Source organism: Erithacus rubecula, assembly GCF_903797595.1.
Source record: "Erithacus rubecula genome assembly, chromosome: 6".
In the NCBI taxonomy this organism is placed as follows: Eukaryota; Metazoa; Chordata; class Aves; order Passeriformes; family Muscicapidae; genus Erithacus; species Erithacus rubecula.
The window spans coordinates 1,518,099-1,533,070 of NC_136688.1; the positions used below are offsets into that span (position 1 = coordinate 1,518,099).

At 49.5% G+C, this 14,972-nt stretch overlaps 1 protein-coding gene across 1 annotated transcript in view; it reads left to right on the plus strand.

Moving 5' to 3' along the window:
* The first annotated feature begins 12,917 nt into the window (after positions 1-12,917).
* RASSF7 (Ras association domain family member 7) overlaps positions 12,918-14,972 on the plus strand; it is a 32,609-nt gene continuing 30,554 nt past the window's right edge. The window contains exon 1 of the mRNA XM_079307751.1: positions 12,918-12,934. The gene's annotated coding sequence lies outside the window, so the exon portion shown is untranslated. The remainder of the gene's footprint in view (positions 12,935-14,972) is intronic.

A 14,972-nucleotide genomic window follows, 5' to 3' on the forward strand; every position in this document is an offset into this window, starting at 1 on the left:
CAATGTTTGTTTTACAAGTGGAGTAGAATTTACAAGAGACTGTCGGTACTACTCATTCACAGACTGTTATTGGAATTTCTCTTTCTCTCATGCTGCTGCATGCTTCCTTGCTCCATGTATTTCCAGGAGAAGGCTTTCCCAAGCAGGGCTTGTCCCTGAGGCTTTCCCCTTTGGTTTACTGGGGCACCTTGTGCTCCAGCATTATCACTGCTGTGCATGACCCTGCATCCTTCAAATGACAGAGCAAGCAGTAGGACTGTGCATGGAGAAGGGAGCAGAGGGAGCATGCCATGCTCCATCCCTCTGCCATCCTCTCTCCAGCAATCCTGAGTGGGCACTGGGCACCCTGGGAGACGGGTGAGCCCCTGGCACTGCAGGTGAATTATTTGCACCCAAACTCCTGCTGGGGCTGTGGAAAGGAAGAGCTGTCCCCCAGTGCCCTTGCCCACCTGGTGGGGACCCGCCGCAGTGCAGTGTCACTCTTCTCTTGGCTGAGCCCTGCAGCAGCCCGCCTTTTCCTTATTTGTTTTTCTCCCTTTGAGTGCTATTCTTTCCCTCCCATATGCTGTAATAATTACAAGTGATAACTTAACAGCTGCTCTGCTATTCCGGGCTCAGCAGAGCCACGCGCCTCCGCCTTCCCTCCCTCCCACTGCTCTGGGTCAACGTCTTGGCTCCAGCAGTCAGGGATTCCTGCAATTTTTGCCACTCAGGAGGATCTGGACTCTTTTCCCCTCCATTGCCATCTGTCTCCCACCCGCCCGCCCCAGCGTCGTGAAGGGGGATGGGACTGCGACATCCATCTGTTGCCATGGAGAAAGCTGAGCCAGCCAAGGGATGCATCCTGGGTGAAGGCCAGTGAGAGGGGGTGAAAGGGATTTTCTTGTGTATTTGTTCCATTAGCATGTGTCTGTTGTCACTCATGGGTCTGCTGCAGGTGACAACCACCCCCCTAGGTCAAAACAGGCCTTAGGAACCCCCTAAGCCCTCTTGCTGGAGAAGGTGGTGGCCCTAGGCCTGGTGTGACACATGCCACCATCCCACATGATGGACCAAGTCACATCACTACAATAAACCATTTGACATCCTTCCTTCTGTGCAGGAGTGGTGGTGGCTCCCAAGGAGATGATAGACCCCCAACAACAGCCCTGGGACACATGGCAGCACCCAGGCTTCCCATTTGGGATGTGAAAGGGTTTTTTCACCTTTTACAAGAGGATTTTTCCTCCAGTTTATCTGATTACTGAGAGACAAGCATGAAAAAGTCAGAATTGGGTGTTTCTGCCTGCTCCCTGCAAAGGACATGCTGCATCCTTGAGCATTCCAGTCCTTTCCCAGCTAGCAAGGCTACCAAAGCTGGAAGTGCCTCTCCAGCATAGATGAAGATTCCCAGGAATGTGTGAAGACAGCCTGACCCCTGTCGATGGCAGCAAGACACACAGGTATGTGTTGGGTGGTCTCATCTGCCCACACAAGACTGCATTCTGCTTCCCAAGCACTGGAAATCTGACACCTGCCTGCTTGCTCCTGTGCAGTCCCAAATTGGTCACTTCCCATAGTCCAAAGCAGCAGACCCAGCACCTCTGGTTGCAGCAGGCTGGAAACTGTGATAAAGCCCCACACAGCAACCTGAGGTAAGTGTCTGAAGCATGGCCAGCACCTGAATTCATTTTTGTCAATCTGCAGTGCAGGCAAGGGTGCCTGTGCTTCCTCCCTTATGTATTCTGGCCTTTACTGACATATTAAAATGCTGGGAATTAAAGGCAGGATTTTACCTAAGGATGGAATTTGCCGGAACCATCAGCCCACAGTGGTCTTGGCTCTTCTCATCCTGCACAAACATGTCATCTGCACATCTGATACGTATCACAGCAGGTGACATCTTCCCCTGTCACCTGTCCTTGCAGGCAGCAGATCCCACAGGATGCCTAGGGCAAGTCTTTCTAAGGGGCACTGGGGGATAATCTTCCCTATGGGCTTCCCAAAGACGTAAGTGGGAATAAAGATTGGGAGTGTGCAAGAAGATGAACCCTCCCAGGGATTTTAGTTTGTAGACTGGGAGTTCTGCTGCTGGCACCACTTCAAAGCAATGGTGGGCAAGGTCAGGGTCCACAGACAGGGGTTTTGTGCATGCAGACACTTTTCACACATCAGGGTGACCACAGAAACTGCAGCCCTTGGCTTTTGGGTCACCAGCTTCAATGCTGTACCTTGAATTGTGCCTCACCCAGAGGGCCTCTGGAAGAGGTGATGTGGCGCTTATCTGAGCTGGCTCTGATGCTTGGCAGCTGTGCAGGACCACCAAGCAAAGGTTTCAGTGTTGGCACTGGTGGCACTGGGACATGCTGGAGGAAAGCTCGCCAGGGGAAGCTCCACGTGCCTCGCTTGCACCTCCCACACAGGAGTGGGCAGCCCAGGCAGAGGCGGCTTGGAAAGCCTGTGCCATCCGAGCGGAGAGCTGGCAGCTCCATCTGGCTCTGCTTCAGAGGAGCTGTCCCAGGAGCTGCCGGGGGTGGCCAGAGCAGGGCCTGCGGGTGGTGTGCCAGAGCAGGAGGAGTGGGTGGGTACACGTGCCCCACACTGCCAAGCTTCCCTCACAGGGAGGCAATCCTTCCTTAAACCAACTGCTCTGTCCCAGGACAAGGCTGGTGTATTTAGGGGCTCGTGTGTGGTATGATGCTGGTGCTCAGGTGCAGGGGAGGAGCTACTGCATGGTCACCCCACAGTGACCTGGGGACACATAGGGCTTTGTGTGCAGGAGCTTCAGCCCACAGGTGCTCAAAGCCATCACGTGCATCTGCTGCATGGCAAAGTCTCTGTGCAGCTCTCCTCATTTTCACGGGTCTCACACCTTGCTTTTACCCTCCAGAAAGGCAGTAATTTTTTTCTGGAAGCTAGCAATGTGCTAACAGAGTTCTCATTGAACAGGGTGTTTGTTAGGATAAAAACACATGGGGTTAGCACTGTGCTCCTCACTTCTCTGAGCCCAGGCTATTGCACAGCAAAATTACAGTCCTTATCTGCACTCAAGTTTTGCAGCAGTGTAACTGCAGCCATTTGGTTTTTGGTTTCTTCATTTCAATCTCTTTGATCGTGTGCCATGATTAATCTGATCTCTACAAGGCGGGATGAGTAGGAGTCAGAAGAAAAATTGTAATCGTCTGTGCCTTTGGCATGCAGGAACGGAATAATTTTGTAGTCTCATCTCCATGCTGGTAGCACTAGGAAAAGTCTCCATTCCTTCATCAGCTAGCAACACCATGCAATGCTAAGGGATACTGATCTATATGGAAATATTCAGAGCTGGGTACCATCACTGTTCCTTGTTCCGTAATTTTTCAGGCTGCAGCATCTCCATGACACAAACCACATGGTCAGTGACTGAAACCCAGCTGGCAACAATGAGCTTCAAACACAAAGATAAGTTCATGATAAGCACCTTGCTGTTGTTTGCTCTCACCTGCCTTGTCATGATACCAGGCAGCTAATCCCCTGTGTTGTTTCCTTCCCCGACTCAAATAAAACATGAGGTTTTGTTGGGCTGGGAGGAAGGGAGCAAGGGGAACGGGCATGGGGAGGTGACATCATGCTGCCCAGCCCTGTCCTGGCTCTCCTGAGAGTTTTTCCTTGCCAGTTCCCACCACTGTAGCACCAGCATTGCTTTCTGCTGTACTGACAGCTACACAGAAGAGTTTTCCCCCTCCTAGCCCAGAGAGCTCTTGCTCCCACTGCAGAGCATTGCTTCAATAATGTCTGCACCATCCCTGGTGTTCACCACAGCCCTTTCTGTTTTGAAAGCCCTCCCTTTGCTAGGTAAAATGATCCAAATTCCTTTACTAGCACACCTGATCACTTTACTCCCCATCTGATTGTGTAGCTCTCTTTGAGCATTGCTTACTTTTATTGAAAACATTCTCAGCACAGAGCAGAGATAACCATGTAAGGGACCTGCTTTAAACTGTCCAGCAAGGCATTATTATCCCATATCACAGATTATGATCAAAAGCATCTTTTCTATAGAAATCCTTCTTCTTGTCCAAAGGACTATTCCAGCAAAAACAACTGTCTTTATCCTCCATTTGCCCAAATGACTATCCCATGTTATGTCACCTGTACTTCTGCTGCATTATGTTTTGCACTGGGCTTTTGTTCCCTCCCCACACACCCTTAGGAAGTGAGTGATTCCTTTCCTAAGCTCCATCAGAGGTTATCAGGTGCTGGGGAGGTGGGAAGATGCTGAGACTGGAGGATAGAGGGCCCAGAAGGGCCATTTTTCTGCCCTAGTGGTTGTGTGTCTGCCCACACCGCCAGGTTTAAAAAAAACCCAGATGGGTTATCACTGTCCTCAAGTCCCCTCACAGACCCTGAGGGCTTCTTGACTGCCCAAAGAAGAGAGAAACTCTCAGGTGCTTCTGTTCTGGTGTAATTATGACAGGCAATTTAAAATCAGCCAAGAGCTGTATTGATGGTGTAATTTGAAACATAATAGAATAATGGTCCCTTCAATTTAATTAAGGATTTTTTCAAATAATTACAAATTAACCTAAATTAAGATGAGAGTGTATACAGAAAGACTTAATGTGGTTCCAGTAATTTAGATTTGCAGTCTTAATTATTTTGGATTAATTTTCCAAGAGGACACATGATACTTTTAGTGGTGTAAAGACCAGTAAGAAATGTAGCAGGTGCTTTGCCTTTCCAGGGGTGCAGTTCCCAGTAACACATCTTTTAAAAATCTGTACTAGTGCCTCCTTCCCCAGAAGAAATAAGAAATGGCAATGTAAAGGACCATGCTTCAGTTTTACAGGTGTGTGTCTGTATATATATATTTTATATATATGGGGTGGGAGGAGTTGTGTGTGTCTACCTTTGTCTATGTGAAAAAATAATGACTGGGAAATTTGTACCACTTTTATTATTCCAACAGCTTTAAATCAATGTAACATCTGAATGCTAGCAAGACTTGAAGCAGTGGCCAGAAGGTGATGACAGGATCATCTGTGGTGGTTTGTGACTTGTTTTTCCTCCTGTTTCTTCCCCTCTTCTCCAAGCTGCTCTGCACTGTCTGGCTGCTCAGGATTGATGTGTCCACAGCAGAGGCAGCAGGAAGCTGGGAAACCTCTTCTCACCCCCATAGCACATTTGACTGGGTTTAGCCTGGACAGCCACCATTCTGAAGCTCCCTCACTGCCCAGCTGGATCCCTTTAGGAAAAAAATACCTGTCACTTCTCTTTGCAGGAGAAGCTGCCCTGGAGCCCTCCAGCCAGTGCAGCTGTTGGAACACTGCTTCAAAAGGTGTTGTAGTAACTGAGTCATCAAACTCTGCCTTTCAAGAAGATCCTTAAGGCACAATGTTTTGCTCTGCTGCCCTCAATGCCATTGATGAGAATGGGTGGTTTTTGGAGCAGGCCAGGGCAGCCTCCAGCCCTCTGCACAGCAGGATGGGGGGAAAGAAGCCACTTGTGATGTTTGAGTTGTGGTACCACCCAGATGATCAAACAGAAACCACCACTCCTCTGGGAATGTCACTATCTCAGCACACACTAGAGGATGATCAGGGGAGGGTGAAGACTTTTGCTTTGGAGAAGAGACACCAGAGCCAGGACCTCAGTTATGTTTCTGCAATACAAGGAAATCCAAGGGTGGCTGAGTCAGGCTGTGAGCAACACGCCTGCCATCTCCCAGGAGATCAGCTGCAGAGTCAGGAGCTGAAGCTTTCTTTCCTGCACACAGCTCAGGTGCCTGCAGACACTTGCAGGTGCGTAGGAGTGAGCTCGTCCTGGGAAAGGGAGACCAGTGGACTTCAGATGAGAGAAGAGCTGTGGTTTGCCATTGACTCACAAACCCTGACACTTGTGGAAAAGCAGCATCCAATCTGGCTTTCAAACCCAGGGCTGTTTCCTTGCAACAAAGGGAAAGAGATGGGGAAGAAAGGACAACTGTCTTTTTTAAAATGTTTGCTTTAGGTAACCCTCCCACCTCGAGGTCTCAGGACTGAAAGGCAGGAAGAAAGGGCTTGTTGACCTGATGTTAACCTTCAGCTGTCAGCCATTCAGCTCCATGATCCTCACATGCCGCTGCTTAATCCAGGAGGAAAAAAAGCACAAAGCCTGCCCAGAGCCTGTGCCATCTCATTAACATTTGGCTTAGGCAAGATTTCTATCCTGCACAGAGTGCAGCAGCTCCAGTTCAAACAGCTCTCCTCTGTCTGGGGACAGAACTTTGTCACAGCTTCTGCAGTGCTTTGCTTGGGGTTGGGGTCCCTGAGCTGGCAAAATACAATTCAGGTAGAGACACTGGCATTTTTTGGCTTATTGAGAATCTGAAAAGACCTCTCTGTGAGGTCTTTCTCTGTGCCAGAATGAGGTGGTTCCAACAGACCCAGCATGGGTTTGACTGGTGCCTGGTACCTCTTATTGGCATTGGGGATCCCACAAGGCCATAAAAGTCAGACTGCAGTTTCTGATTTGACATCACATTCCACATCCATATTCTGTGTACTCAGAGGAAGGTCATAGGGATGGTTGAGGAAGAAATAGTATGGGAGGGACAAGGAGCACATGGGCATCTTGACCTAGAGCCAGACATCTACTGCCCCCAGGCCCTTGCAGCTTTCACTTGATTAAACTTGAGAGCTCTGTGGTTGCCTGAGCTGGCAAATACGGTTCAGCTCACCTGAAGCTGGCAGGGAGATCTGCTGCCCTGGGGTTGGCATAAAGCTGGCAAAGGTTTACTCTTCCCATCTGGCAGCTGGCAAGAGTGTGTGCCCATCTGACAAGCAGGTGGGAGGAGGGAGGTGGGTGGCTTCATGCTGACTGATGTGAGCAGTGTGCTTTTGGTGGTGGAGGAACACGGCCATGACCATGGGCTGATCATGGGATCACATGAGCTTGGAGATGGAGCTCAAACCATGTGAGAAATGGATGATTCTTTGAAGGCATGGTGGGATTCTTCAGTGGGAGGACCTCTGTTCTAAGTGTATATATAACAAGTCACACTTTAGAAATAAGTTGGTTGAGGCTGTGGCTGAGTTTCTTTGATGTAGGCTGAGGACTCATAGTACAGGGAGAAATCACTCAGTGTTCTGTTCTCCTGTTGATAAACTGTAGGACAGCTCTGGTCCTGGGACAAGGCTGCAATCCATGGGGCTGTTTAGACATGAGGAAGCAGAAACTCCTGCACTAAGCCAGATCAAGGATCTGAATTGCTGAGCATCCTGAGGCTTCAGGGAATAGCAGCTGCTCCCAAGGCCATGTTGATCAGCACTCTCTTGATTCTCAGCCCTTGTCACTGCCTCCAGGAGTGTGGTCTACACAGGCAGACTGTGGTCCATATGGCCCCATGCCATTGGCTGCTAATACAGGTCAAGAGCACAGTTCCACAGGTTTCATAAACAGCATTTGTCAACATTTATTAATCCAGATTGTGCTTTTTCCATCCACTGGTCTGGTGTTCTCTTGAACTCATGCAAATACTCACAGCTGACCTAATCCTTGGGCAAGGAGTCCTCCAGGTCGGACCCCCACCACACAAGAACCTCCATGCTCTGAAGTAGCCCCAGTTTTTCACTGGGAAGAGGCATCAAGGCCAATCCCTGTCAGCCTTCTTTGGGCCATGCCTGACTTTGTAGCCCTCTGCCATAACCTCTCCAGCCATGACTTTTCCAGACTGAGCAGTCCTGGTGTGCACAAGTCCTTGCTTGCAGGAAGGCTCCTCCAGACCTTTGATCCTCTTTCATCCCCTTCTCCATGTTGCCCTATTACAGTTTGCAGTTAAGGCTTCAAAGAGGTGCCTTTTGGGGCACAGGTCAGCACAGTGGCTTGGCAGGCATGCCTGCCCCACAGTCCTTGCTCCCTCCAGATGCTGCTGTTTCTTGGCCACAGGCTGTGCCAGCTCCTGTGATCCGTTTGCTGAAGTAATTGGCAGTGCATACCATGCATAACCAGCTCTGAGTTTGTGTTGGGGTTCTTTTGATCCAGGGCTCTTTCTTCTCTGGAAGGGTAGAGGTGTTGTCTGGGTGTTTTTATGGGTGTTGTGTCTCTCTCCTGACTGCAAATCCATCGTTCCAGCATAAAATCTGCTTGGTTTTCCTGCAGAGACCCCATGATTTGTAAGGGAATGTAAGTGAGAGCCTGGCATTGTCTGAGACCTGAAGGGAACATTTTCAGGGCTGTTCCAGCTCCTTTCTTTGCTTTTATCGCAGGTACAGAAAAGCAAAATAAGCAAGCAAACCTTACTTGGTCAACTGATTCCCAGTCTATTTCATCCCAGTAAGACTGTGATAGACTCAAATTGGAACTTCAAACTTCTTTGCAGGCATTCAGCCAATTGCAAGGTGAGAACCAGCTGCACAATTTGTGTCCCAAGATGAACTTTGCTGTAGGTGAGGCTGTAACATGAATTTGTCATGCGTCTCTGTCTTGAGGAATAATAACTCTTTGTATTTTTTTATTGTCCTTTTTTTTCGCTACATTTTTTCCTTCCCCCTGGTCCCACCACAAATCTGCTCTCACTCTAATCTTTTCTTTGGCAGCTAAAACTATTATCTTTATTGTTTCAGGGCTTGGCTTCTTCCTGTTAGATCTCCTAATTGGATTTTTACTCTCCGATCCATTTAGTCTCTCCAGTGCTTTCACTAAAACCCTTTAACCCTTTGGCACCAGCTTTGCTAACCAGTTATTCTGGAAGGTGTTCCTCTCCCTGATTTGCACAGGAACAGTTTTCCTAAGCCATGGGTGTCACCTCCAGTGTCATTGTCTGTACACAGTGTCATCATCATCTCCACTCTGCAGACTGCAAAGGCTCATTGGCTTTTAACCAAGAATAACCAAAACAACACACATCACCCTTTAAAAGGAGGTCTGAAGTCACCAAAGAGCCAAAATCATCCAGAAATTATGATATTTCAGCTGAGGCTAGGAAAAGTCTGCTGCTTTGTCCAGATTCACTTCCCAGCCAGACCAGGTACCAGTCCTGTTTCTGGCTGTGTCTTAAACTCTATTAGCAGCTACAGGAGAGGTGAAACAGCAGGGAGGCTGTGATCACTTCTGGCACTGGGGTCACTTAACCCTGGGATTTTTCAGGGAGCCAAGACCTTCACTTGTAACATTTCTTTATAATAACTCGGGGCACAAGGTCAGTCAAGCCCAGTGTGGGCAGAGGTGATGGAATGAGACCCCCACATAGCAAGACATTGGTACAAAAGGAGATGTAAATACAAAAGGAGGAAAAATGGGGAGAAGAGGTACCAACCCAACTGGCTGTTCAGCCCAGATCCAGCTGCCTGGCCCTTAGCAGGCCTCAGTGGACCCAGTCCCCCTCCTCCTATCATGCTTTTTTCCAGCCTTTTCACAACCTCAGTGCCTTTTTGTTTATGTTGCTGGAGCGTGTTGCCATGGTTAAAGCTGTTGTTCTCAGCAGGGTTTGCAGCTTACCTGTGAGACAGATAGACATGGAGACGGAGACATGCATGAATATGTGTGTTTGCCTTTATTTCAATTCCCACTGGCCATGTGCAAAACAAATCTGATGAGAAGGGAGAACCCTTCAGGGAGAATGGGGAGAGAGGGAGAATACCACCTTGGAGGAGTTTCTCCAAGGAATATATAGACTAAACCAAAAGCATGGTATAGGAGAGATGATCACCTGAGAGCAGGGGAGGGCAGAGATGGACACAGGTTTGTTGGAGGTGTTATTGGACTGAGAAAACACACAGCTTCATGTCAAGTCTATTGTAAGGGTGCAGTGTACAAGTGGAAAGGTGGGGATCACAGTTCCCTCCCTGCACACTGCTCCCACACTGACAGTGCCCACACAAAATTCCTCCTTAGCCCTGTCATTTTTCTTAGCTCTGGTTACTCCAGGTGCTAAAAGGGGTTTGCAAGTGTTATTTTCCAGTTATTATTATTTTTGAATATGCTTCTTAGATACATATTTTCTAAATTTTACATTATTCTTATTCTTCTTTCATAATATTATTTATTCGAGGTACAGGGAAGGTGGGGAGCTGATTCTTTGACACATTGCCATAGGTAATCTTGTCCAGAGGAAAACTATAATAAAACCTTTGGCTTTTAGACTTTTTTAGGATTTTTGGCTTTGGTGTATCAGGCCATGATAATGTTATTATTATTCCTCAGGGAATGATTCAGAATAATGTATCTGCTAGGAAAGATGGACCAAGTTCCTGCATTTTTGGCTAATGTTATTAGGCAAGTCTGGATTGATGGAACAGTTCTGAATTGCTTCACTCAAACCTGCATTGAATGAGGAATTGAATCAATAGTTGCTGGGCTCTCTTCCAGCCCCTCCAACTCACTTACACAATCCACCAGTGCTGCCCATGCTTGGACAAAATGTGTGGGGCTGGTCAGGAGTGATTCCCCAAGAAGTGAGGCCCAGGCTCTCTGGAGTATTTTGGTTGCTCCCATCCTTTGATTTTCCCTGGAGGCAGGACTCCTCTCCCATCTAGCATGAGGCACTACCTGGCTCCTGCCTAAGTGGAGGAGGAGGATGGCACTTCCATGGGCTGAGTCAGTTGCCTGAGAGAGAAATCACACTCAAGTGGGATTTTTTCCATTGACTGAAAAGCTCCCCAGGTTACTGGGGTCCAAGATTAGCTCCCTGCATTAAAGCCTGAGATAAGAGATGGTGAACCGGGGCTTGGAAGTTCACTCCTGTCTCAGGTGGGTTGGGGATAAAGGAGAACCCTTCTAAATCATGTGCAAGAAGTGCAGAAATGGCTTTTTCTCTGTGGGAGGAATGCTGGTAACAACCCCAGCTCAGTATTTCTGACAGGCTTATCCCCAAGCCCCACTGCTGGCCAGGGCTGCTATTTGCCTTTCTCGTGGGTACTGCTACACCATGGCAGTGCCCAGACAGCCAGGTCTTCCTGCCTGGTTCAGCCCTTGTGACCTGCTGTTAACAGCACTGACAGCATGGTTGGGATGTCCTTTCACACACACCTGATCTCCTACCATTTTGTCTGTTCCCTTTGGGAAGACTGCCAGAAATGTCAATGTTTCACCCTTCTGCTCTGTATGGCAGCAGAGCTGCATCCCTGTCTGACACCTGACACCCTCCCCAAGCCTTGTAATTGGGGTGATGTAACTAATGAGGGGGTGAAATCCATCCCATCACTTTCTGTGATTGGCATTCACCTTCTCCTGCACTGAGACATGGAGAAATCTGGTATCTGAGCCAAACAAGGGACATCTGTAACCGTGGTCTAACCAGCACTGCTGGAGGCCTGGTCCTGAGGATGAGCAGAGCAACCTCAGAGCCACATGGACACCTCTCTGTGCACCTCTCTGCTCTGTAAAGTCACCACAAATTAACTCCAGGTATGTCTGAAAATTAATGAGCTCAAGACCTTCACAGCCTCAGATGGGCCATCTTCTGCAGAAATAATGTCCTTAATTAAATCATACCTCTGTCACAAAGAGCTGTATTGAGCCCAAAGTGAGGAAGGCAATCAGGCTGCCTGGTGCTGTACTGGCAAGATGTGAGTCCACTGAGAAAAGGCTGCTACAGCTCATCCACATCCACCTGCAGGGCAGAGTGGGTGAGGAGCCAGCCTGGATGCATTAATTGCTGGCATGGGGTGGCAAGGAAACCAGCCTGAGTGTTGGCCATGGGAGTGGATAAGTACCTCAGCATCATAGCTAATTAATGGAGTGAAATGGTGTTTGGGATGTGGTATAATGCAGAAGTGAGTCAGGCACAGCCCCACATGTAGCTGATCCTATGATCCCACCCTCCAGCATGCTCAGACCTCTCTTCAGGTCATCTTCTCTTGTGAGCTGGCAAAACCTCAGTGGTCTTCTGGGGAGAATAAATGACAGTGAGCAGGGTTAGGAGAAGCCAGGTACACTTATCCCAGAGGCTCAGCATGTGGTCTAGGTGTGGAGGATGTTGTCCTACAACTATTTCCCGAGCAGGATCCACAAAGATGGAGGGTCTAGGGAGCTTGAGGGGAGAAGCTCTGCCAGAATCCCTGGGGTGCTGTTATCTATCCCTCTACCACCACCACCAAGGTACAGGCACCTGTACCTGCCTCGCCTTGGGAAGGAGCCTGCTGGGTTGGGAAGATCCCTCTCTGGCTGTGGGGATTCAAGATGCACAGTTCCCACCTCCAGCACGGCAGGAAACATGGTGATGGCTGCATCTTTCACTCAGGGGTGCACCTTGGCAGCAGCTGCACGTGTTTGAGCAGAGAAGCCAACACCAAGGCGTTAAGGAAACTTTCCTGAAGGACCATTTGGGAGTGTGATGGCCAAAGTGCTCCCTGAATGGAACGACAGGAAAGTTTCTCTAACAAAGGATGGACTGTTTGCATTGTGCTCACGAGGGGCTTAAGGCTCCAGTTCTGGGCTCCGTAAAAAACATCTTGCAGGGGCAGGCTAGGAGAAAAAAAAAATGCCATCGCGACTGCAGCCAAGGCAGAAAGCATCCCTGGAGCAGGCTCTCCCTGGTGAGGCGAGCACCGGGATACGGGCTGGAGCCGGGAGGTGGAGAAAGAGGACATGCAGACAGAAGAGGACATGCAGAAGAGCCCAGGCTTGCGAACGCAGTTCTGGCAGCTGGGGAGAAGTGATCTTTTCCCTTCCCCACGCCTCTTTTGTTTTCCGCAGCCCGACAGAAGAGGCTTCCAGCGAGCGGCAGGGTGGGGGCAGAGCCCACCCGCACAAAGGCAGCTCCCCACGGGCTCTGTGACCGCTGTCACGCTTTTTTCGCTCAAATCAGCGCCAGCAGCGGATGACGTGCGGCTGGTGCTCCCCAGCCCCGGGGCTGATTGGTCCCAGCTCACGTTTGAACGCCAAGGTGTCCTGGCAACGAGAAGCAGAGGAGCCAGACTTTCCCGTCCGCACCGGGCTCCGGGAGCGACCGGCATCGCGGGCGAGGAGCAGCGCCAGGGCCCCCGGCCCTCCGCAGGTACCTGTGCGCTCGGGGCAGCCCGGACCAGCCCAGCACAGCCCCATCCCCAGCCCAGCCCCGCACCGGGGCAGCTCCCCCGCTGTGGGTTTCTGCCTGCAGGGACTGCAGGGCGCTCAGGAGACACCTGCGCTCCCGCACGGACACGGCGGCACGGCTGGCACAGCCGGGAGCAGGGGTGGGGAAACCACTGGTGTTTGGGGCGTCTTGAAAGTGACCCTTCAGTGGGGTTTGGGGAGGGATGTCTGGGGAGAAGCTGTGCACGGAGGGGGGAGCCAAGGGGCTTTCCAACAGCGGTGCGGTCAGCTCTCTTGCCCCGAGAAGGTGGAGCAAGTGATTTTGGCTAGTTTTGGGTTCGCCTGGTTAATCAAACTCACAAAAGCCCTGCAGGGTACCCGGGGCTCTGAGATGTGCTAGAATAAGATGGCTTTACATTGAAATGAAACAGCTTTTCCTGCTGATAGAGAACTGCTCTGCTTTTGCCTCCGCACAACCCACCTGCATGTCCGTCCCTCTGGAGCTTGGGGTGAGGAGGGAAGGGCGCCTCAGGGCTCAGCTGTGTGCAGGAAAGAAGATGTGAGGAGCTGGCTGTGGGGAGATGCTTGCCGGCACGGGGAGGCAGCGCTCAGCACAGTCCACTTTGCACCTGTCAAAACTAGCAGAGACAAACCTGTGGAAAGATGTGCCAGCCATTAATGACAGGGCACGTCCAAGCTGTCCAAATGGAGGAACCACTTCCACAGGGCAGCAGCCATCCTGGAGGAGCTCCCTGGTTCAGTGGCAGGTGGTGAGCTTATGGAAGGGCAGGGATTCAGTGGCACACATTGTAAAGCAGCACCACGACTCAGGTCTTGCTGCTGCAAGTGGGGGATGAAGAGGGATAATGATGCCAAGACCTTCTGGATCACAGCTTGTGTTATTTATCAGAGCACAAGGCTGAGACCTGCCTGAACAATTCTTTCTCATAGACCCAAAGGCATGGCAAGACTTGAAGATCCCTCCTAGTATCATGCTCATAGTAGAAGAGCAGTTCCTCAGCATCCCAGTGGCAGGGAAAGGCAGAGGGACATCACAAAATGAGCAGGGAGTGTTTTGCTGGCAGCGTGTTATTGCTGACCTGGATTCCCACTGATGACCTGGAGGGGTAAGATTAGCACAGTCAGCTTGTCCCAGGGCTGGGGGAGATTAGAGAGAGGGAAAGAGTCATGCCTGTTACATACATCATTTTTCTCTCTTCAAATGGGAATATGTGGCACAAGTTGTCAGTTCAAAAAAAATTATCCTGTATACTGAGATGCTGTCAAAGTTTACAGTTGTGGAGTGGTGGGCTTACAGCAGTAGAGGCTCTGCCTAGAAAACCCAGTTGCTAGATCTGTGAGAATCAGTGATGCTTTTTGTATCTAAATGGAAGATAAGAAAAAGCATCTGTCCCATGTTGTAAGAGGAGGTTTGACCTAGATGAATCTGAAAACAAATAAAAATTAAAATTCACTAAAGGTGAATTAAACCAGCTGGGTATTTTAATTGTTTTTTCAACCATCATGCTTTAAAATTGAACAGCTTGAGACTGGATGATGCTCCCACATGAACCAATAGTTCTCCCTACTCCAGTAAGTTCAAATAAGACTTGTTTCTCTGAAGGGTTAAGGCCAGTACATTCTTTGGGCTTTATTAAACCCATGAACAGTAATGTCAGTCTGAAACCCAAGAGAGGGGAAAACATACCCACACCTTCCAGGCCATAAACAGGAACAAATTCGGCTCACTCTGTATCTGCCTAACAACTCAGCTGAGGCAGTTTATGAACTGGGAACATTAGCCCCAGTGAGGCAGGACTCTCCCAGATTAAATAACATGTCAGTCATTAAATAACTCATCTTCCCTGGTATTTTATGGAATAAACAGTGCCTGTTGCTTGCTAATAGCATCTGCTTTTATTTGAGTGGGACTGTATTTTATAACAATCCTTCTGTTCAGTTTGCATATTTGCAGCGACCCCAGCAAGCAATCACTCCATGGCTGATAGTAAACTCCCAGA